The 24,735-nt window shown below is 37.3% G+C and overlaps 1 protein-coding gene across 1 annotated transcript in view; it reads right to left on the reverse strand.

Annotated features, from left to right (window-relative positions):
* dy (dusky) overlaps nucleotides 1-20,808 on the reverse strand; it is a 44,844-nt gene extending 24,036 nt beyond the window's left edge. Inside the window, exon 1 of the mRNA XM_034972695.2 lies at nucleotides 20,775-20,808. The gene's annotated coding sequence lies outside the window, so the exon portion shown is untranslated. The remainder of the gene's footprint in view (nucleotides 1-20,774) is intronic.
* Between the last annotated feature and the right edge of the window lie 3,927 nt (nucleotides 20,809-24,735).

Genomic DNA, 24,735 nt, shown 5'->3' on the forward strand with positions numbered 1-24,735 from the left:
AAGCTTGTACTAGGAGTGGGTACGACAATAGGTTTAAACGTCATTATTGAGGATTATTTGTACCTGGAAGATATTCATAAGTATTCTGTATTTTTAGTACGGAAATGCGCTTATCATTCGCCGCGTGCGATTTGTGCGACGTTGTTGATTCATGCGGTTACGTGGTAATCTGCGATAAGCTTAATAATAGACGGATGCGGCTCACGTGTGTAGTAAATCATCTTGACAGATGATGGTCTGAAACGTGATGCTTGATGATGAGATCGGTCATTGACATTCGAGTCTTTGCTTTAGCTTTAGGTTTTATAATTTACCGATAATTACTTTCACTTGTTTTATTTAAACAAAGGGCATATTTTACAAGAAAAACAAACGTGTGATCTTGTTTAAATAAGTAAATAAATAAAAGTAGTAGGTAAAATTATTAGTTAGTTATAGAAGATATGTTTGGGCAGCGTAGCTTATTTGCTTGTTTGGTTATTAAAAAAATATGACTTGATTGGGTTGAACTTTTATTGACTCCATTACAAAAGTTTTTCTAATTGGAAAGTAGAAAAAAATTACCCAATCGGACTTAGAAATTACATCACTTATTTTCTATCTATTTCTTTTGCCCGTTTTCTGCATACTTAAATATTTTATTGAGTAACGTTTTGCATTTTTTCCCAACAAAATAAAAATATGCTGCCAAATATCCATAAACGACAGATTATGTAAATTGGATGTGTTTTACTTTCTATGATGCTATGCAAACAATGATAAAAATTTAGAAAAAACTACAAAAACACGTCGAGCTACCACCGCGCTCTAATTTTCAGTTGATTTTTTCAAAATTCCATTGCATTTTTCAATTTTACAAGTTAGCCCTTGACTGGGATTCGACATCACATGGTGGTTGTTGACGAAGCAATATAGATGGCCACGTGGTAAATTGGGTATTTGACTCCAATTTTTTTATTACTTTATTATAAACTAGGATAAAAATAATGACGTAAACTGAAAAAACTAATTAAATCGATCAAATAATAAAAAAGTTAGCATTAAAATATTTCTGATTAGACAGAAATAGCAATAAGTATATAATCATGACGTCATTTTGACAAATGCCATAGTAGCTTCGTGCGGTTTCATACACATTTTCGTTTTGCGAGAAAGGGATAGAAGACCCTCCCACTCCAAAATTAAAATGCCTGTAACTTTGCAAATCTTTGTTGGATTTTAATATTTTTTTCAGAGTACGTCATTATTTTCATCCTAGTTTATAATAACTTTATTAATTTTATTAGGTAATAATATTTATCAAATTCAAAAGTAGTAAAATACCCAATTGAAAGGAGTAGGTACCTATGGCAATTTGATTAAATCCATACTATCCCTAGGTACTCGATTGCTACGCGATGTCGTACGTGCAAGCGAGTTAATTAGGTAAGTAATCTGATAGATTCTCCATCTACCAATAAAGCATTTTAGTTGATCAGCGTCGAAGAAATAAGTAGTAGATAAATTCCCTGTAAAGCCCTGTAAAATTCCCATAAAGGATGTAAGTCTAAATTCTTGTGACTTCTTTGCCTGTACGTTCTATTCAAGATGCGCGTAGACCTCCCACTAAGGAAGAATCTTATGAAATTCCGTTCGAGTGAAGCCGGGGTGGGTCAGCTTGTCTAAATACAAAATTCCCTCACTTCATCATCATCATGATCAAACCCATCGCCGGCTCACTACAGAGAACGGGTCTCCTCTCAGAGTGACAAGGGTTTTGGCCACAGTCTACCACGCTGGCCATGTGCGGATTGGTAGACTTCACACACCTTTGAGAGCATTAAGGCATTCCAAACCAGTGGTAGATGCATCCGACTATTCGAAAGTACTTGTAAAAGTTTAATGGAATAAAAAAGATTTTTATTTTATTTTATTTTATTTATTTATTTATTATGGAGAATTCTCAGCCATACAGGTTTCTTTACGATGTTTTCCTTCACCGTTAAAGCAAGTGATATTCAATCAATCAAAACGCACATAACTTCGAATAGTTAGAGGTGCGTGCCCGGGCTCGAACCACCGACCTCCGGTTTAGTTTATTAGGAGGCGGACGTCCTAACCGCTAGGCTATCACAGCTTATTACTCATTTGGGTATTAGAAAAGAATTTTCAGAAGCTTAGAATTGAGACATTCGTATCCGTTAAACAAACCAGCACTGCATTAAATAAAACTAATCCTGGTTCACATAGTCATATACGTAGCTATGTCATTCACACACAATCCCAGGAATCTAACAGTCATAACATTAATTATTATCACAGACAATACGCCTTGGGAACCCACATATAGCCGAGTAAACCCAGATACCTCCTGACATACATGGCGGGTCATCAGACACCACGTGGCGAATGTAGGCATTTTGTATAGAAGCAGGTGTTACTTGCGAAACTCCTTGTGGTTCTAATCTTGAGCCTCAATCAACGGGTAGAGGAGTGGACTGAAAACCGAAAGGTCGACGGTTCAAACCCCGCCCGTTGCACTATTGTCGTACCTACTCCTAACACAAGCCTGACGCTTAGTTGGAGAGGAAAGGGGAATATTAGTCATTAAACATGGCTAATATTCTTTAAAAAAATCTAATCACTACTTCTATTATAAATGCGAAATTGTGTTTGTTTGTTGGTTTGTTCTTCAATCACTTCGCAACAGAGCAACGGTTCGACATGATTTTTTGCATGGGTATAGTATAAGACCTGGAGAGTGACATAGGCTACTTATTATCCCGGAAAATCAAACAGTTCCCACGAGATTTTTAAAAACCTAATTCCAAGTCGCGGGCATCAGCTAGTGTATCATACTTTAGAACCACAACCTTAATTTGCTATATTCATTCAAATTACCCATTTTTAGGGTTCCGTACCTCAAAAGGAAAAACGGAACCCTTATAGGATCACTTGGTTGTCTGTCTGTCTGTCAAGAAACCTACAGAGTACTTCCCGCTGACCTAGAATCATGAAATTTGGCAGGTAGGTAGATCTTATAGCTGACATTTGGGGAAAAATCTGAAAACCGTGAATTTAGGGTTAGATCACACAAAAAATATTAAATTGTGGTCATGAACTAATAATTGGTTGTACGGACAGACGGACAGACAGACAGACAGACACACTTTCGCTTTTATAATATTATTAAGTATGGATACATTAAAGCTGTCTTGCTTGATTTCTTTAATGTACCTACCATAGGAATGGCTTCAGGAAGTTACCTTATTTATCTATCGAAATGAGTACATAGGGTTCATGTTGTCAGCTGACAGTCTTACGTATGAAATAAATCAGTATTTCAATCAACACTTCGTGAACGGTAAGAGGGAGTAGTCGAAAAACGAAAGTAGAATCGATCTAAAATCGGTACCGCCGAAACATCGTGTTTGCATCGCATTCTGGTCAGTCGGTCGGTAACTTTCTCCGACTAATTAGTGATACGAGTATCGATGTTTTACGCCAAGTCAATGTCGATATCGATGTTTATAAGTGTCTATTAACTATTATTAAGTAAGGTATTCGAGAACTGACCACCCCTTAGAGTAGGCGTGGTTCACTAAGTAATAGCTTTGAAACTACTTAACAGATTGTAGCTTTGGAATGTTTGCAATATTAAACTGTTCAATTTATTAGAACTAGAGTTGTTTTTCGCCATGACGGACGACCTCGTACTGGAAAGCTTAGTGTTGGAAGAGTGAAGACCCACCACTAGGTGGAGAGGTGACGGACGTCAAACAAGTTGCAGGGAGTGTGTGGAAGTCTCTACAAACTTTTGTTAATAAAGCTTAACTACTTAGTTAGATTTTACTGACAGATTTCTAATTTTTAGGGTTTTTCCTTTTGAGGTACCAAAAGGAAAAAAGGAACCGTTCCCGTTAACCTAAAATCATGAAATTTGGCAGGTATAGGTGGTCTTATAGTAAAAGTAAAGGAATAAACCCGAAATCGTAAATTTGTGGTTACATCTCTAAATATAATTATTAAAACGTGTTCATGAACAAATAATTAGTATTTTCAATTTTCAAAGTAAGATAACTACACCAAGTTTGCTGTTATATGAAAAGGATTTACCTATACATTCTAAAACTGATTTTTATTTATTTTTATGCATTTGATTCAGAGTGTAAAATGTCGAAAAAATTACCCGAGTACGGAACCCTCTGTGCGCGAGTCTGACTCGCACTTGGCCGTTTTTGTTAATATTGTGAATTGCCACATTTAAAGTTATACTAAACATAAAAAATACCATATTTGAATAATAAATTAAGCATAATTAGTGACACTCGCTTGATTCTGAATTAGACCGTTGATTATTATCACGTTATTTATTTAGCGTCAAATTAATTACTAGGTAAATGTATAGAGATTAGCATAATAACATCATGAGGTATGAAATTAGGTTGTCTTCAAATTACATATTTTTAAATTCATTAAATAGTAGGCTAGTTACTTTACTAAAATTATTTGAGTACACGGTATTACAATTACAAGCAATTTAGTATGCATAGGTCCTAATAGTTTAATTTATGTATCAATTTACGATTCACTTTTTTATTTATTGAGTGCATTACTCGCGCACAGTTTTGTAACCCATACTAATGTTATAAATCCGTCTGTCGTCTGTTGTGTGTCAGACAGACGTCTGTCAGCGAATTTTTCAGGGCCTACACGTTCAACCGATTTTGATCTTTGGCTACAAAGTTAGCTTACATTCCGCAAACCGTCAAGTTTGTCTCGGAAAATTAAAAAATGAATTTATAAAAAACTTAAATTCACGTAGGTATACGAAATCGCCGGCATCGTCTATTTATACAGAGGTAACTTGTATCCCGAATATGAATATAGACTAATTCTGTCCCGGAAAAACAAAGAGTTTCGATGAGAGTTTTATCAAGAGTTACATTTTGTTCCGTTTGCCGTGAAGAGCCTGGGGGCTATGGAGTCTTAGTGCTAAAAAATTGTACGAGACATTTCACCGTGATAAATAGCCTCATCTAGTGACAGAAGGGCTGGCTCATTTTTTGCGCAACGGATCAGCCTGGCTGTCCAGCGCGGAAATGCAGCCACTATTTTTGGCACCATTCCACGCGGACATAATTTGTATAGAAATTAGGTAAGACTATTTCATTAAAATTTGTAAAAGCATGGCATTCTTTGAGCAACCGCTGAGTTTCTTGCTGGTTCTTCTCGGTAGGAAAGGCATTCCGAACAAGTGGTGACGATTCAACATTACCTACTTGTTAAAGTTTAATTGAATAAAAAAATATTTAATAAAAAGAAATAATATAAGCACATCGATAATGTATATAGCAGAAACGCATCACAACACTACGCCGTAGTGTTGTGCGGGTGTTTTTACATGTGATAGGAGGGCGGACATGCGCATATCAGAAGTGACATGAACATGATTGAATGATAATTAGCTGTATCGGACACTTCAATCATATCTGTTATAATTGATATAGTATTACAAACCGACTCTCCAACGGACCGAATTATATACATCGATGGTTGTAGACCGTTATCGAACTAGAAGTATGACGTAACAAATAACAATGTGGTTCGTCTACAGTATCTTTAATGTATTGTCAGAACCCTGTAGGTCGATTTCGTAAAACCTGCATCAATCATTATTAAAATTGTTTTGATTGGCTGAATTTGTGCGATTCTCCTTGCAACAATGCATAGCCAGCGAGCGAGCGTCAACCAATCAGAGGTGATTGCGATATTGACATTGTAGCTGTCATCCTAATTCCTACCGCAATCGAGCAAATGTTGCTCGATTCCGTGAAACCTGCATCAATCATAATTACAATCGCAATTGTTAATTTATGGTATCCTTGTTACAACAATGCATTGTAGCCAATTGTGAGCGAGCATCAACCCATCAGAGGTGATTGCGATCGTGACATTGTAGCTGTCATTCTATCGCAATCGAACAGCAGATTTACTATGACTTTGAAATTGTAAATATGCGCTACATGCATTTTGTGATAATTTTTTTAATAAAACAGTAATAGCCTAGTGGTTAAGACGTCACATCGGCTTTTTATTCGAAGGATCCTGGGTTCAATCTCGAACACTCACCACTAACTTTCTGGAGTTATGTGTGTTTTAAGCAATTATATAGGTATATCACTTGCTTTAATGGTGAAGGAAACTATTGTGAGGAAACTTGAGAGTTTTCCATAATAGAGAGAGCCAACGCATGCCAGACCTTCGTTTTTTTATAAAAGCTGAAAGTTTATCTGTGAATAAATGCCCCCATTACAGGGAGGAACGATCTGTGATTATGCAGTTTGGATCATGGTGGCTTTAGGAGATAACAGGTACGAATCTTACCAAAACGAAACCTTACTAATCTAACCTTACCTTACCTAAAAAAAACTTATTTTTTACATTTTTTTTCGGAATAGTATGAAAAATCACGTCATGCATTGCCAGACACTTAGTATCGTGGCAACCCCAGGCCGGACAACCTTAAAGTTTAAAAATTTATTAGCGGGCAGCGGTACGTGCCATATTTGATTTTTAGGCCTATCTTACTCTATTAGATCATAAGTCGTTTTTCTCTAGATAGTGAGGTAAGCTTAAAACAGTTTTACAAAAAAATATCGATACAATCATATACGGGTCACCACAACTCTATTACAAACTCATCATAATGATTCGTGTCAGCGCTTCGTTACCATACAATATCGGTGTTATTAAAACGATTAATAAGCAATTTTATAAGATAAAACTAGCGACTGATTTAATAAACTAGTAGGTAAATTATCTTAAAAGAGAATTCAAAGAAATCATAAATCATTAAAACCTCTTATTTTACAATCTAATTCCCACGTACTATTAACGATTTAACACAAATTAATCGACATTTTTATTTCGAGTTGAAACATCGATTAGTCAGTTTTGCAGGGTTCCGTACCCGAAGGGTGCCAACGGGACCCTATTACTAAACCTCCACTGTCCGTTCATCTGTCTGTCTGTCCGGCCGTCTGTCTGTCAGCGGGCTATATCTCGTGAACCGTAATACGTAGAGAGTTGAAATATTCACATAATATGACTGTTTCTATTGCCGCTATATCAACAAATACATAATAAAAAAAATTAAGTGCCATTAAAAAAGTGTTATTTAGATCGGATCACGGAACCCTTCGTGTGCGAGTCCGACTCGCAGTTGATCGGTTTTAGGCTCTCCATCATTAGCAACCCACGTGGCAAATTTCTCTGTCGTTTTAACGTTTGACAGCCGCGTGGATATCCGCAGATCAAAGGTGACGCGGACATGAGTGATTGATAAATAGTTGTATTGGACACTTCAATTGCTTATATTATAATTCCTCTAATACTGGCATTTGCATTGCTCTATGAAGCATTTACATAGATGATACCTTGGCTAGTGTCGGTATTCTTACCAGCTGCCGCCTTGCTTTCTCCAGACCATATTCTTTACAAATACCTAGAATTATCACTTTATTGTTTTATATGGAGAATAAATAGTAATTTAATTTTTTTCTTTATTTTAATAATAAATATAAAAACAAAAGGCTTTGTAAGCGATGCGAATTCCCAAAATATTGTTGTATATTTTTACCCTATTAAACTGACATTTTTCCGCCCAGTACTTGCGACACACGTCCTCACAAGCTCATTTTCCGAAAAACGCTGTGGTTTGGAGTCCCCATTACAAGTTTCAAAGATGATTTTTTTGTAAGAGAAATCGACTTTAAAACTAATATCAAGCTTTGTTAAAATCGATTTTAAATGAATGCCGATATGGATTTAGGTAGCGTCTTACATCACTAACATCGTAATAATTATATCGATATTTTCGACCATTTTCAATAAAACGGACAGATGGATTTTTTATTCAAATAAACTTTTAAATTGTGGTTTTGAATCTCTAGTGAATCTACTAAGTACTGCTTCGGTCATAAGTATTTTATCAAGCAGTTGGATATAGATAGCTATGTACGTTTTAATGATAATATTGATACTGTACATACCTACTCGAATGATGATCGATGATTAAACTGATCGATCATCTGTAATTGAAAATTGTGTGTCCTGTCCAGTTTCAGGAAAATTTTGTATAGCGAAAGACATTTAGCGTTCCAGCAAGAAAATCGATGAGTGTCAGAACTAGAACTACAAACATTGCAAATCAATCCAGAAATCTTGGAGAATTTGGTGTAGGACCTACATTGAAAAAAAACATATCCCCTCATTTTTGGAAGTCTGTTAAAAACGGGCATACTTGTACAATTTACTCACTGTTTTGTTTGTTTCTTAATTCATTCCTTCATTCATTAGATTAATCCACATCCTTCATCAATTGGGCAATTCATATAAGATAGAAAGAAATTATGTCTATTGAGACATTAAACAAAGCAGGAAAACTATTTGGAAAAACCACTAAGTATCGCAATTAGTTTCTTCTTACACCTTACCTCCCCATTTACTTAGTTCAAGTCTCAAACGAAACAAAATATATCTTCATTTAAATTCGGTTTCACTTAAAACCTGTGTTAACTTGAGATAAATGTTCCGTAGGACGACAGTGTATCGAATATCGAAAGTGAAATTAAAAGGGAACAAAAATACCTCGAGAAAGTGAAAGCAAACCTTTTGTAACAACCTTTGACTTTGATGTCGGAGGAATCTACCCTTTTATGATCACAAATCACAACCCGTATTCACAGCGGGATGACTTGTTTATATTATTACTGACAAACTATTCCGAGAGTAACACAATATTTATAGAGAGTTTTATGGATGCATCGAGCTAAATTATAGCAGTCAATCTTCTTAATTAAAAATTATCACATGCTAATAAAAACCACGTGCGAACATACCACCGGTTCTCATTCAAATTTCACTTTATATTTCAAGCGAACGGAGAAAAAAGTTTCAGTTGTGTGTGAAATAATGCCCACATAGAACGCTGTCAAGTAGCACTAACAAAAGATCATTTGTATGCGTCAATTAGAGGCTGGTGTAGCTTTCCCTTTATATCAAGAAAAAATACTATGCATGCGAAAGCGAAGCTTGATTCGTCTGAAAAGAGTTATTATTCATTAACTTTTTGTTGATAAGGTTACGAGGTGCGAGTGTAACGTGAATTTATTGTGGTAATGTGTTGTATGACATTGAAAGATTCTCAATACCAACAATTAATACAAATTACATAGCATGAGAACTGTGGGTATAGGTACTTTAATGTTGAATTTAAAATAGGTAGTAAAAAATATAAGATAATATTTTGTTGCGTTAAACTTTTTGCGATAACAGTATGTTAGTTTAGTAAGTCAAACCAAGTATGTAGGAAAATATACAAAAAATGCCTTTTTGTATTATCTGTAGGGCGATTGTCTAAAACCTGCATCAATCATTATTACAATCTCAATTGTTCTGATTGGCTGAATTTGTGCGATTCTTGTTGCAACAATGCATTATGGCCAATAGTGAGCGAGCATTAACCAATCAGAGATGATTGCGATCGTGACATTGTAGCTGTCAAGCAACCGCGGTAGGGCCACTGGTATTTCTGTCAATTTTCGTATTTTTATACCCCTCTTGTCTTGATTTTCCTAAATATTGTAATAGTGTGCCGTGCCATTTTTCCAACCCCACATGACAACCCCATTATCTGTTTTGAAGTCTGTGAATGGATCTACTCATTACAAATTTATTTTAAAACTAGCTTATTCCCGCGACTTCGTCCGCGTGGACTTCACAAATGTCAAGCCCCTATTTTACCCCGTTAGGGGTTGAATTTTCAAAAATCCTTTCTTAGCGGATGCCTACATCATAATAGCCGTCTGCATGCCAAATTTCAGCCCAATCCGTCCAGTAGTTTGAGCTGTGCGTTGATAGATGAGTCAGTTAGTCAGCTTTTCCTCTTATATATGTAGATATAGATAAAGCGGATAAGTTTAGTACAACTAAACAAGAAAAAATAACAAGTTTGGTTTATATGAAAGATCTCAATAATATGAAGACTCCGAATTTGTAGTTTTTAGTTCTTAATTTAATCGTATTTCTTTGAAAACTTAGTTTGATATTGATCTCAAAAATACATTGTAGTGTAGGTACTGGTAGCACTTCTCATGTGAAATGTTCCTCGCTATGGCATCGAAAGAAAGCTGTCGCGACCGGCCCGTATGATCATTGGGAAAGGTAAAGTCCAGTTCAAACTATAGGTATGTATAACTGTCACACTGATACGTCTTGTAAATATTATTTTTCTCAATACGTAATAGATAATTGATTTATATTAAAGTACGCACACATTACCAATTGGATATTAACCCTTTTTTGAAAAGTGCCTTAATTTGATCCTAAAGTGATAATAAACTACCAAAAAATTTACAAAAATTTTATTCGATCGATAAGTGAGAAATAATAATTAAAAAAAAAAAAAAAAACAGTGCAATAAAAATTCATTTAAATTTTGCATTTCAAATTTCGCCGCGAAAACGCTACCCGCCGTCTTTTTAGATTCATGAGCCATCATGACGTCACAAGGATTGGTTAGCAACGGTGTTTTCTTAGTGAAATGCATTACAATTTCAATCCACGTGACGTCACAGTTGGAATTCATCATGGCGTCATCAGCTTCGAGCGTTTAGAATATTTTGTAGAACAGATAAAAAATGAAGCAATCGGAGTGAACAAAATGTCTACCTACTAAATAAACATTAACTTATGAGACACTATTATAAGTGCAAAAAAATGCATTTGGGTAAGGAAGTACTATCTTTATTCCACTCATTGACAAGAAAAAATCTGGGTTAGAATGAATAACAAGTCAAACTTGTACATAATATCTGCTACAGTCAGGTCAAAGACCACAAAAAGTTAACATTTTTAGGACGGTCAACAAGTTTATTCTCTCTACATAGAATAGGTATAAAGTATTCTGTTTATTTGACAGCACTATCACAAAAACCGGCCACGTTTGACTCTAAAGCAAATCTGAAGACCTGAAGAGTGACATAGGCTTTTTATACCGGAAAATCAAAAAGTGCCCACGCAAGGTATAGACGTGCGTCAGCTATTCACTACCCATAACTATTACAAATGCCAAAGCGTGTTTGTTTGTTGCTTTGTTTTTTGTTTTTTTTAATTAGATACAAGTAAGCCTTTGACTGCAATCTCACCTGGTGGTAAGTGATGATACAGTCTAAGATGGAAGCGGGCTAACCTGGAAGGGGTATGGCAGTTTATATTAAACCCATGCCCCTTTGGTTTCTACAGGGCATCGTACCGGAACGCTAAATCGCTTGGCGGCACGGCTTTGCCGGTAGGGTGATACTAGCCACGGCCGAAGCCTCCCACCAGGCTAGACCAGAAATGAAGAAATTATAAAATTCTAAACCCCTGCGAGGAATCGAACCCACGACCTTCCACTAATAAGACCACAGTGCTTACCACTACGCCATAATGGCTATCTGGCTAATGGCTGTCCAGCAGTGGTTTGAGCTTTGCGTTGATAGATAATTCAGTCAGTCAATTAGTCAGTCAGTCAGCTTTTCCTTTTATATAATATAGACCAGATGACGTCCGCTACTTCGTTCGCGTGGATTAAGGTTTTTTAAAAATCCTGTGGTAACTCTTTGAAATTCCGGGATAAAAAGTACCCTGTGTCCTTAACCACCCTTGTGGTACCAAATTTCGTCAAAATAGGTTGAACGGATGGGCTGTGAAAGGCTAGCAGACAGACAGATAGACACAAATTTATAATATTAGTGTGGATTTGTGAAAGGTGTGAAAAATCTTCATCCCCATGGAGTGCTCGTATCGATTTAAAACAAAATAGGTCAAGGCTGCGTACTATAAACAGACATAAATTAGGTCAGCAGGGAAGCTGCCCAGTGGCCTGTTTCAAAGTTGTGTTCCATCGCATAATATATTCAAAGAGCTGTTTCCATTATAGCATAATTAAATAGGTACTTACCTACTTGCTAATAATTTTTCACTCATAAAAGAATTAGATACCTACGTATCAAATGAAAAGAAATATATATTTATGAAACGGTTGCATAATGGGTGGTATTAAAGTTTTATAGAAGCAGGCGGAAGTCCATGATATACAATTAACCAAAAGCTTAATGTGCTATAATCCGCTGAAACAGATCAAATCTGTATGGTGCAACATGCAGCATGCGATATGCACCACCCGCCCTCCCATTGCTAAACATGCAGGAAAAGCCAGCCACCAACCAAGCAATACGCATTGTCACCACCACACAGCACCACACAAATCCCAAAACTAACTCAACGCACGTTTCGCCCCGACGCGACGGGAGCTTTGCAATCGTGGATTGTAAGGTCTACATCTCCTAAGGGTGCTCTGGTGTCGGTGGTGTGGTACTGCATGGTGGTGGTGCGTATTGCTTGCTTGATGGCTGACTTTTCCTGCATCTTTAGCAGTGGGAGGGCGAGCGGTGCATATTGCATGCTGCATATTGCAGCATACAGATTTGATCTGATTCAAATTTAAAAATTCATTGAATATTTTCTTCTCATTCTGAGAAGAGTTGTGCTCAGTAGTGGGCCAATGAAGGGGAATGACGATGATGATGATTATTTATCACAAATTTTGATTCGTTTTAAAGCTAACTTCGTACCTTCCACTCTATTTGTCATGACTGACAACAAAATCTTTAGATACAATTGAGCGGTTGCCTGTTTTAGAAATCTTGTCCGTTTTTTTACACCTTTCGGTCAATCGCCTTCGCCGCAGGGGATATGTTCAACTTCAACCAGTCTGCTTAATTTGAGATTCATTGAATCTGTTACTCTACCAAAAAAGTCGACAGTCGGGATTTGAAGACCTAATCGAATAAGACTTTGGACAACGATCGGTTTATGATAAGCTATTCTTTTAAAACCTTTTTTTAGGACTACTTACTTACTGATTTAAGCCCCAGTACCTGCTATAGTTTTGTTCTTTTGATAGCAAATTTGTTAAAACTGGTACTGTCATTAGCTAAATAACTTAGGTTGCCTATTAAAACATAAAAAGTGCATCTTCAAATCCCACCCGTTGGAATAATTATTATTATTTGTCATGCTTCTTCCAAGCACATACTTTACGCTTGACATATTATTTAGACAAAAAATCTGGATATCAAGAAAATTCAAAGTTTTCATATTTTTTGTGCGCTTCTTTTAAAAACGGACAATTATTGCAATCAGTGAAATAGTTCATTACAATAACTATTTTATAGAAATAGACAAGAACCTTGGTCTTTGTAAGTGCACGTCGTTACATTACAATTTTTACCGTGCACGATTCTTTAGGTAAACAAAGTATGCATGTTTTATCAGACAAAATATGATATTAGCACGATTTATTAGGTCTGACCAGTTGTGTGTTTTTGTTCGTATCAATTTATAAAGTATTCTATTAACATATTCTATTAACACCAATATAATGCCTCGTCGCGTCTGGCACAACTTTCTCTGACTCTGGTTACCCGAATGCGTAAGTTCTTATGATGGATTATCGCTTTTCTCAGTTACGTTAGTCTGAACAATAAGCACCTGTCTATTTTATCTGCTCGGAGATTGTCTTCTTCTCAAACAACAGATATATCGATCGAAAAATAACCTTAGGACTGTTCATATTAATATTTATGAAACGGCAAAGTTTAAAAGTTAAGTCTACGCTTTGTTTTCGTTGTTTTATTTACTTAAAAGAAAATGAGATGATTTTTATTACTTAGTGATATCTCTCATACATTTTTATCTATGAGAAAATTGAGTTATTAAAATTAAATAAAGTCGAATAAAGACCAGATTTTTTTTAAAGATTAAAAAAGAGCTCAACAAGACAATAAAGCTAAATCTGTTGTACTTACAATTGAGGCCGATTCTCTTGTACACAATTTCTAAACTAAACTATAGTGCTACTACTCTTTTCCGCAGAGAGCATTATGAAAGCATAGCAAACACAACACCCTGTCATTTTAGTATCTAATAACAGAATTAGCTACAATAAAATAGCAATACCTAGCTACGAAAGGCAGTAAAACTCATCTTACACGTAATAAATAACACTGATCAAGAATTTATTAAAAAGTCACACGGACCTAAGCAGCCTGTGAGCCATATAATTAGTAACATTAATAACCCTAAGGAGAAAGCCCACAAAAAACAGTTCGGGACGCTCCAGTCATCGGTCCAGACAACCGGAGATGCGTTTCTCCTATTAACGTAACGATTAAACAGCTATTAACCGAATGCCGACGTATGGCCGCCGTGTTTCCTGTTTACTTGACTGATGGCTTGTTCGCAGTTGTTGATTTTACCCAATTACACGTAATTCAATTTGCTTTAGCGCGGTTTTTATCACTGTCATAGAAAACTGTGCTTCGTGTGATTTAAAGCTGTATTTACCTTTACGTCACGTGTACTAATTTTTACTTAGTTGACTTACTTTTATAATTTGCAAGTTTATGCCTGCGACTTAGTCTGCGTGGGCTACACAATTTTCAACCCCTTAGTCTACGTCATAATATCAGCAAAATCCGTCCTGTAGTTGGAGCTGCTAAATCAGTCAGTCAATCAGCCTTTCCTTTTATATATTTGGTTATTAGACTGGCTGATGCTTGCGACTTTATAGGCGCGTATTTAATTTCTTTTAAATCCCGTGGGAACTTTTTATTTTGTGGGATAAAAAGTAGCCTATGTCAGTCGATTCAGGATCAAATCGAGAGTTCCTCACTCTAGTCTACTCTGATATGGTTTATTACACAGCCAATTTTTACAAAATTTGGTTCAGAGATAGCTTACATCCCAGGGAAGGACTTTTTGTCCCGGAAAATCAAAGAGTTCTCACGGTAGGTATTTAAAAAAACCTAGGTAAGTATATCCACACCGAAGATGTCGCGGGCATCATCTATTTGGTACAGAGATAGCTTGCATCCGCGGAACATCTTGCGGAACCAGATAATAGGCTATTTTTAATTTCTGAAAATCAAAGAGTTCCCACGGGATTAACAAACACTCTAAACCCACGTGGATGAAGGAGTATCATCTAATTTTTAAAAATTATATTACTTATCTATTATTTATCTCTTTACCTAATAATAATTCCAATAAAGTGTTTGTATAAGTACATACTACTAAACACTGCCTAGAAATAAAATTAATTGACGCTGACTGTACTTTAGAAAGCGGAACTCAAGATTTTTACTCTGAATTCATTGAAAGCGCTTTCATCGTCAATATTGAAGATACGCATATAAAATATCCCACATATTATAATATTTTATTCTTGTATATACATAAATATTCAGCAGTGGGCACTGAAATTAAAACATGGCTATTGGCTAGTCACACATAATATAAGATACAGTTATAAAACTTTCTTACATATATTAATAGTCTACTGGCTAATTTATGCCGGAAGTGGTTATACAAGTAAAAGTCAATCAATGTTTTACTATCGAGGTTAGAGCCTAATTTTAAATTACTACACGAAAAACAAGTGGATGTCAACTTTGTATAAAACTGGCACATTTTTTTATACGTAGTACTAATTTTGGTCTTCTAATTATTCATTCAAAATAATATACAAGTGGGGAGTGCTCTGAAGAGTTGTTTGACATTATTCCACCCTATTTTTTCTACAACCGCACCGCACGCCACCGCAAGTAATTTCACCCTCACCACCTGGGTGGCTGGTGCACTTCGACCGCCTGTTGTGCCAGATCCTTTTTTCCATGCACATGCAAACTGTGGAATCTACTCACTTCGGCGGTGTTCCCGTTAGATTATAAAATGGGGTTATTCAAGGGCGGACCGGACCAACAAAATCCTGAAAGGCCGGCATCGCATTGGTGGTTTCTCTGGTACTGCAAATGTTTATGGGTGGTGGTAATCAGTTAACAGCAGGTGACCCGCCTGCTAGTTTGCTTGCTATTTTTATTAAAAAAAAGAGTTGTCAGGGGCCAGCGTGGTACCTAGGATGGACACACTTTCGCACCTATAATATAAGTAATGAAATGAAATGAGAATAATGTATTTGTATGAATATGGGCAGACAATGTGTTTACAATGGAGAGTTAAGCAAACATATTATCCAGTCGGGAAACCCTGACAAATTTTTTGACAAAGAAGTTGGTGCATTTTTCATAAAGCTAATAGATTAGAGAGGTACGTACATATCATAGGTTAATTATTGGTCTCGCTAGTATATAATATATTGTGTCAATGATATATATGTCAGTCAATAATATAATAACAACAATAATTATGTGATTTAAATCAAGCTATTATAGGTAAGTAGTAGGTAATAAAATGCGGCAAATAATCGATGTTGTTGATATTAATACAGTTACATACTAAGGATAACGATAATTAATAGGTACTTATATCATATCATTATACGTAAGTATTAATATATTATATTAAAAGTATTACGATTAATGAATGCATTACAGTTTAAAACAATACGGACTATGCCATAATGAGGCAAGTATTGAGTACATATACCTTTTATGATAGGTAGATACGTGATGTACAAAATCGGAAATTATGTTATACGTATCGTTATGCGTATTACATCACATTACTCAACAAAGAGTAAGATTCCAGATTCCATGCCCAGTAATTGACCTAATTATGAAATATAATAAAATTTACTTATTAGCCCGTGACGTTCGAATAGGCTACGTGGGTCATTGATTCAGTGTGCTTCTGTTGCTTCTGTCCTATATGAGTTGCCGTTCTAGTAAAATCCCGTGGGAATTCTTTTATTTTCCGGGATAAAAAGTAGCATATGTTCTTCCCCGGGATATAAGCTAACTCTGTACTAAATTTCATCAAAATCTGTAAAACTGTTAGACCGTGAAAAGCTAGCAGACAGACACACTTTCACATTTATAATCTTAGTATGGATGTTTAAGCGTCATTATGGATTTAGAATAATATAGACTAAAAATGAAACAATATAATTTTTTTTGTTAGATGGAAACTCATAAAAATGAGCCCTACTTAAAAATACTTCCTGTACACTTCCTCGTAATCAAATAAAAAACTATTTTGCAAAAAAATATCATAAAGAATCCTTATCTCGACATAAATCATTAACATAGAAGTGTTATCAAACCAGTTTATAAAACTATCTTCAATTATATTGTAGGTCAATGAATTAACTTTTTTTAGTTATCGAAAGACACTAGGTCAAGTAATATTAATATTAAAATATTAATTCAGGTGAAAATTTCCAAATGAGGTCGGGTCTGTGTTTATAATGACATTGAAACCTCGTTGATTTGTTTAGAAGGTCGTACTGTGTAATCCGTAAAATGGTTGTTTTGTATTTCATACGTCTTACTAGATAGAGACTTTTTTGATTCACTAACTTTTTACTAGCTTAAGATTGCTACAATAGAGCAATTGCAAACGGCATTAATTGACCATTTCTAGGTATTCGTAGGTAATAAATTTCTTCTCAAGGTTCCGTACCCGAAGGGTGCCAGAAGCCAACACCACACTACCCCTTCACTACCCCTATTTGTCCTTCAATCACGTTGCAGCGGAGCAACGGATCGACGTGATTTTTTGCATGGGTATAGTTTAATACTTTGAAAGGGACGGAAAATCAAAGAGTTCCCACGGTATTTTTAAAAACCTAAATCCACGCGTATGAAGTCGCGAGCATCAGCTAGTTCTTTATAATATCCTCTTTTTATAAAAGTAGTCCTTGAATCAGTTAGGAACTGCTCGTTGCCTTCCGTTCCGTCCGCCTTAATAAAGCTCTGATGACATCGTTACTCTACGACAATTCAAAAGCTCTGTCTTCATCATAACGCTACGCTACAATGCAAAGAACAAATACCTGTAGAAGTAGCCCTATTGTGACTCTTACTATTAGAGCGCCATAGTTAAACGCAGCTAAGCTCTTGTTAGAACGTGACAAAAATATGATTAGGTACTTTTTGTCCTTCACACCGTAGTCACTTTTTTGTTTGTCAAGATGTATTTTGTACGTGAGATCTTGACAAACAACGTGAAGTGAGGTCCTGTTGACTCAAGTATTTTAAAGAAATCATTGCTTTGTTTTGTAGTTTTTTGTTTTTGAAGTTATTCAGCAATGGCGGGTGGCAGTATACCAGGCTGTAGTAGCCGAAGCGAACGAAATATAGAAGGAATAACATTTCACAAGTAAGTACTTACCTCTGCTTGAGCGAGAGGGACTATAGGTGCCACCACGATAGTTGCATGTAGGTATATATCTGTGTAAACCTCTGTCCATCGTTACTCTATGACAATTCAAAAGCTCTGTCTTCATCATTACGCTACGCTACAATGCAAAATGTGAAGCTTACAGCGGTCAATGTCAATGAATTTACGCAACAATACGGTTACGAGCGCTACTGCTATCTACAGCGTATAGCGTACTACGAGGTTACTACGAGTAAATATAGTACGCGACAGTTCGAGATGGCAATCGTGGTGGAAACGCCCCGCACACCCGCACAGCTCCCGCGTTAACCCAGTGCGGGATAGCGCGGGTGACGTGTGGGTGTGCGGGGCGCCCTCCGCCTCATACCCTGATTGCCATCTCGACATGTCGTAGCACAGAATATAAGTATAATCATACAGTACAAGTTGCGCCAAATTTTTAATTCTCTCGGAATATGCATTTACGAGTAACTTTCCTCATTCAGAAATGAGACCTGTGCTCAGTAGTGAACCGACGACCGATAATGATGATGCTGATGCTGATGATGATTTTACTAATCTACTCTGTTCGTTCTCGCAGAATTCTAGAGTTTGGCACGATGTCCTTATTATAAGAAAATAGTATATTTGTCGGTACCTACATAGATAGAGCTCCCTGTGTAGCGTTTAAATACCTAACATAATTTTCAGGACATCCGGGGTACAACTAGAATTTTTGCTTATCATGTAAATAATCTAACAGCGTATAAAAGTTACCGTTAAAACTATGGACTATTTCGGATTATTAAATCTTTCGATGTGATTCAGAAATTTTGGGTATTTAGTCAACATAAGATGTAAATTTTGTTTCGTTTAGGTGGTTGAACTAGAAGTAGCAAGAATTATAATTTATAAGCAAAAGCATATTTTTTTAAGTAATAGATAATAATATATTCTCAGAGGAAAAATCAAATGAGGACGAAATTGAGAAAGTTTGATCAAATTATGTAAACACATTCAATAAGATTCACTTCATTAATGCAAGAGCGAGCGTCTGGTTGACCCACTGAGCTGACGAGCTCCGCTGAATGCTCGCGAGATATTACCGCCTTTCCCGCCATTTTATTTTCCCTCGAATGTGTAAAGAAAATTTTATTCTAAAATAATGAGAAAGAAAAGATTTTTCGAAAAGTTTTCAAAGAAATCTTAATCCTTTTATATACTACCTGATGCCCGCGACTTCGTACGCGTGGATTTAGATTTTTAAAAATCCCGTGGGAACTCTTTGATTTCCCGGAATAAAAAGTAGCCTATGTCACTCTCCAGGTCTTTGAATATACCCATGCAAAAAATCACGTCGATCCGTTGCTCCGTTGCGACGTGATTGAAGGACAAACCTACAAACCAACAACCAACAAACCAACAAACAAACACACTTTCACACATATAATATGGGTACTGATATGGTTACTGACTAGCAGACTCGCCACGGCTTTACTCGAGTGGAATTTTTTAAATTGGTGAAGGGGTGGAATTTCCAAAAATCCTGATATACCTATGTACCTAATTCTTCATTTTTGCCCGAAAGCCCACATACCAATTTTCATAGATGTAACTTGAAAATGACAAACTCACACTAACTTTCATCCCCTATTTAACTCCCTTGGGGGTAGAATTTGTGAAAATCGTGAAACACGTAGTCTTCATTTTGTATAACTTGAAAAAAGAACGGACTTCCATAGAAACTTTTATCCACTATTTAACTCCCTTAGGGATGGAAATTTCAAAAATCCTGTCCTGTCCTGTGTTATTAGTGGGCGCTAACGTCATAGAAGGGAAGAACTTACTGTCAAAATTTCAAGTTTCCTAACCCCAGCGGCGTTGCTAGACCCCGTGCGTCGATCCAGTGTTAGCTAGTCAGTCAGGACAAATCCCTTGTAATATGATGATTAGGTACTTACGTAACCTACTTTTCAGAACAACTGAACCATATTCCTGGAGGATATGAACATACATATTTCCTCAAAACTAATTAATCACAAAGTGAAGAGGTCTTTAAGTTGACCCCAAAAAGGGGTGCAACAGGATCTTGAAAATTTCCACACGGAAAAAGTCGCGAGCATCAAATATCTCATTAATTTATTCAAATCAAATCATACAAAATGGTTTTTAATCGACTCCTAGAAAATGGGTGTGTAACTGGTAACAAGATGTAGGTACCTACTAAGCTCCTCGAAACGAAAACGAAGTCGCCAGCATAAACTAGTCATGAAAGCTTCATTTTTCCGTAAGTGTTTCTTCGCCGTTCTAGTATGTTAGCCAACAGGATTTGTATACTCTAAACCCATATTGATGGGATATGTTGAATTGTTATTTAAAGATTTAAGCATGATATTTCAGCATTCTTGCACGTTCTCTATAAAACCCTTGTCATATGTTTCTTGGCACTGCATGGTTTTTCTTCATTCTAGCTTATTCCAGTAACCAGGATGTGCATATTCTCCTGAACGCACATGCTAACTAAGCTTATCATTATGTAAACAATTAATTTAAAAAAGGCGACATACCGTAAAAGCTTCCGAATTCAAACGAGCACACACAATGTCACAGTTCTCACAGATAAGGCAATGGTCCCACAGATAAAAATCGAAATCGGATGACACGTGCGGATTACGTTTGGTTTTCGAACGCGACGGTGCGCGCGCGCCGGGCCGAGAGTGACAAGTGGTTACAGCGCAGGTGTCAGGCTCCCTCTAACAAGGTCGGGCCCCCTCTCTACGACCATTTCACCCGGAGAAAGTCTGCCTACATACATACCAAATTTTCGAACTGATTGAGTCGGAATTAAAGGCCGTGTGATGAATGAAGCGAGGGGTCAACGTTGAAGGTTACACAGGTTCAACTTGCTCGATATCCCCCGGGCTGGCTATCGGGCTGAATCGTTCAGGATCAATTACTGGGAATGATTTGTGCTTCGTATCTGATTGCTGCGAGCGAGAGGAAATAATTCCTTGAATCATAAGTTCTGTGGTTTGGCAGCTTGATATCATATTATCATAATTCAAGATTAAAATTGAAAAGAAATAGTCCGTCTGAATGGTTCGGGCATTATTATTTAATTATTCAGTTAGAGAGTCCAAAAATACCTTATATAACACAAATTATACATAGTTTAGAATAGTCAAAGGGTGATCTATCAAGGAGACGCACGACCACGGCGGCTACTACGGAAATTCTTACAAGAGACGTAGGTATGTCAGTCTATCAGTGCCTATCAGTTTTTGATGACAACAATGACAATTATTTAGGACTAGATGATGCCCGCGACTTCGTCTGCGTGGATTTAGGTTTTTAATAATCCCGTGGGAACTCTTTAATTTTCCGGGATAAAAAGTAGCCTATGCAGTCCTTCCCCGGGACGTAAGCTAACTTTGTACTTACTAAATTTTATCAAAATAAGTTGAACTGTTCGCGCCGTGAAAAGCTAGCAGACAGACAGACAGACACACTTTCGCATTTATAATATTAGTAATGGATTACTTTTTTCGATAGATCATAAAAATATCAAGAAAACTTCTACAATTAGGTATAATAAAACCATAGGATCTATCCAAAAGAGGCCTAGATACTCCTATGAACACTAGATCTGATATTTAAAATTTCATGTTTGATTATTCCACCCTCTATGAGGTACCTAAGCAACATTAGCTTATTACTCTTTTTTTGTTTTTTTAGAAAAAAATATTAATAATGTTATGAATAGAATGGAATAGAATATGTTTTTATTCAAGTAGACTTTTTACAAGCGCTTTCGAATAGTCGGGTAGTTTTAATTTACCATATGTTAATAAAACGTAATTGTAACCGCTCAAGAAAATCAAAACCAAAAATGTATTTGTAACTTAAACAGTTGATCAAAAAGCTAATTCAGTGAAGGTCTCCGTAGAAAAGAAAACCGACAGTTGTTACTTTACTTCATTAATTTTCTACATAAGAAAAGTGTACTTGTAGTGCAAAGCACAGTTAGGCATTAGCATCAAAACAATAGTTAGTGACTTGGATGCCACTGTACTCTGGGAACACATCCACAAAAGGTAAAAGGCAAAACATCTCAATGAAATAAAGATCAGTAGGTAAGTACCTTCTTATGCTAGGTCTCGACGAGTATACCTTTTTTTTTTTTTTTTTTTTTTTTTAAATTGGGTAGGAGGAAATCCTCATGGATACCAATTGGCATGCCCGACTTCGCTGAGGCTTCCTCAGCGACCTACGGACTAAAACCTCCTCCCTTCGCTGGCCGTCCTTCCCCGGTACTGCAATACGCAAATCTTCAGGAAAGGGGCTGTCCGGTCAGGCCTCGTTTGCCCTTTGCCTGGACCATTCGTCGTTCACACGCTTCCTCATTATTTCCTGGAGCATTTTTGCACCCTTATTCCACCCCTCTTCATCGTTTAGCATCTGTGGCACCAAACTGTCCTTGGTGAGAGGTTCTCCGTTTCCACGTGCTTCGTTCCTTATATCTGCGAACATACTGCACTCAAAAATTGCGTGGTGCGGTGTGTCCTCCTCACCGCAGTAGGGACAGTTGTCGCTGGGTGCCTTGCCGATGGCATGCAGGTAAGTGTTGAATACTCCGTGCCCGCTCAGTGCCTGTGTGATTAATTTATCGCCTTCCCCGTGTTTCCTATTAATCCATTTTCGGAGGTCCTGTATGAGGTCTCTAGTCCATTGCCCCTTTCCTCTTTCCTTCCACTCCTTTTCCCACTCTTCTAGGGTCCGTTGCCGCTGTTCCTGTGGGGTTTTTTGGTCTTTTCCTTTGAATATCCTCATTCTTTCCATGACTAGCCTTTCTATGGGTATCGTCCCTGCTATGACCATGACCGCTTCTTTAGATATTGTCCGGTATGCACCACAGATTCGGATAGCCAGTCGCCGCTGTATTTTGCCAAGCATGTCGCTATATTTAGCCATTTGGAGTGCTTGGCCCCAGACTGGTGCTCCGTACAGCATCACCGAGTGTGCCACTGATGCTAGGATCCTTCTTTTGCTGGCTCTTGGTCCTCCTTTCCTGGGCATAAGCTGGCTTAGTGCTGTTGTTAACTTTTCGGCTTTTTCAGCAGTTTGGGCCACATGCTTGTCAAACTTCAAGCTACGGTCTAGCCACACTCCAAGATATTTTAGCTTGTCACCTGGTTTTATTTGCACTCCCTCAACGTTGAAGGTGATGGGGCCGTGCTTTTTCCTTCCACTTAGGATTATTGCTTCTGTTTTTTCTGGAGCCAGTTTCAGTTTCTTTTTGACCATCCATTCATTTATTTTCTTAAGGGCCCTGTTCGTCCTTTGTATGAGTAGTTGGTCTGTTCTGGCGCATACTACCAGAGCCAAATCGTCCGCAAAACCAATGAGGCGGGCCTCATCACCAATGTCTAGTTTAAATACGCCGTCGTACAGGATATTCCATAACGTGGGCCCAAGAATGGAGCCCTGTGGTACTCCGCTAGTTACTTTGATTGTCTCTGAAGTCCCCGCAGAGTCAGTAACTATAATGGTCCTCTGATCCAGGTAACTGCTAATAATATTGCTGATGTACCCAGGAAATTTTCTCCTCTTGAATTCCTCCAGGATTTGGTTCCACGGCGCAGAGTTAAAAGCATTTCTGACGTCCAATGCAACAAGAGCACACAACTTCCTAGTTCGCTGAGTTCCTTGTTTGGCTGCCTTGGCGATGCTTTTCACCTTTTCGATGGCGTCCAATGTAGACCTGCCCTGTCTGAATCCGTACTGCTCATCTGATAATCCACCATGATCTGGCAATATTTGTTCTATCCTATTCAGTAGTAATCTTTCTAGAAGCTTGCCATAGCAGTCCAGAAGGCAGAGAGGTCTGTAGCCTGAGGGATCATCTGCTGGTTTATTGTTTTTTCGCAGTAAGATAAGTCTTGCAGTTTTCCAGATACTCGGGAACTCTCCGCATTGGAGGATTTTGCACATGACATCTCTCACTTTTTCTGGGATGACTCTCGCAGCTAATTTGACTATTTCAGGTGCTATTTCATCCGGTCCCGGTGCTTTTCGTTGTTTAATCCGGTCACAGGCCTTAGTTAGTTCTTCACATGTAACCTTCGGGATCTGGTCGGTTGCTTCGATAATCCTCGTGAAATCACCATGAGTGGGAAATAAGGCCTCTGCAATGTCGCGCATCTTGTCTAGACTTATGGGGGCGGGAGGAGATTTTCTGAGCTTTTTTGTCACTATTTTGTATCCCAGTCCCCATACGTCCTTATCGACCTCTTCGCCAATTTGTTGCCAATGTTCTCCTTTTGATTTGAGTATAAGAATTTGTAATTCAGACTTGGCTGCCTTGTAATTATTTCTTGCTTCTTCGCTTATTCTGTCCTGTTCACGCCTTTCCTCTTCAGACTTGTCCTGTTTCTTTTTCTTTTTAGAGTTAGCTCTGGTATACACTCTTCTTTGTTTGAGGCATTTTTCTCTGGCTGCGGCAATGTCACTATTCCACCAGTAGACTGC

Source organism: Maniola hyperantus, chromosome 10 (genome assembly GCF_902806685.2).
Source record: "Maniola hyperantus chromosome 10, iAphHyp1.2, whole genome shotgun sequence".
NCBI lineage: Eukaryota > Metazoa > Arthropoda > Insecta > Lepidoptera > Nymphalidae > Maniola > Maniola hyperantus.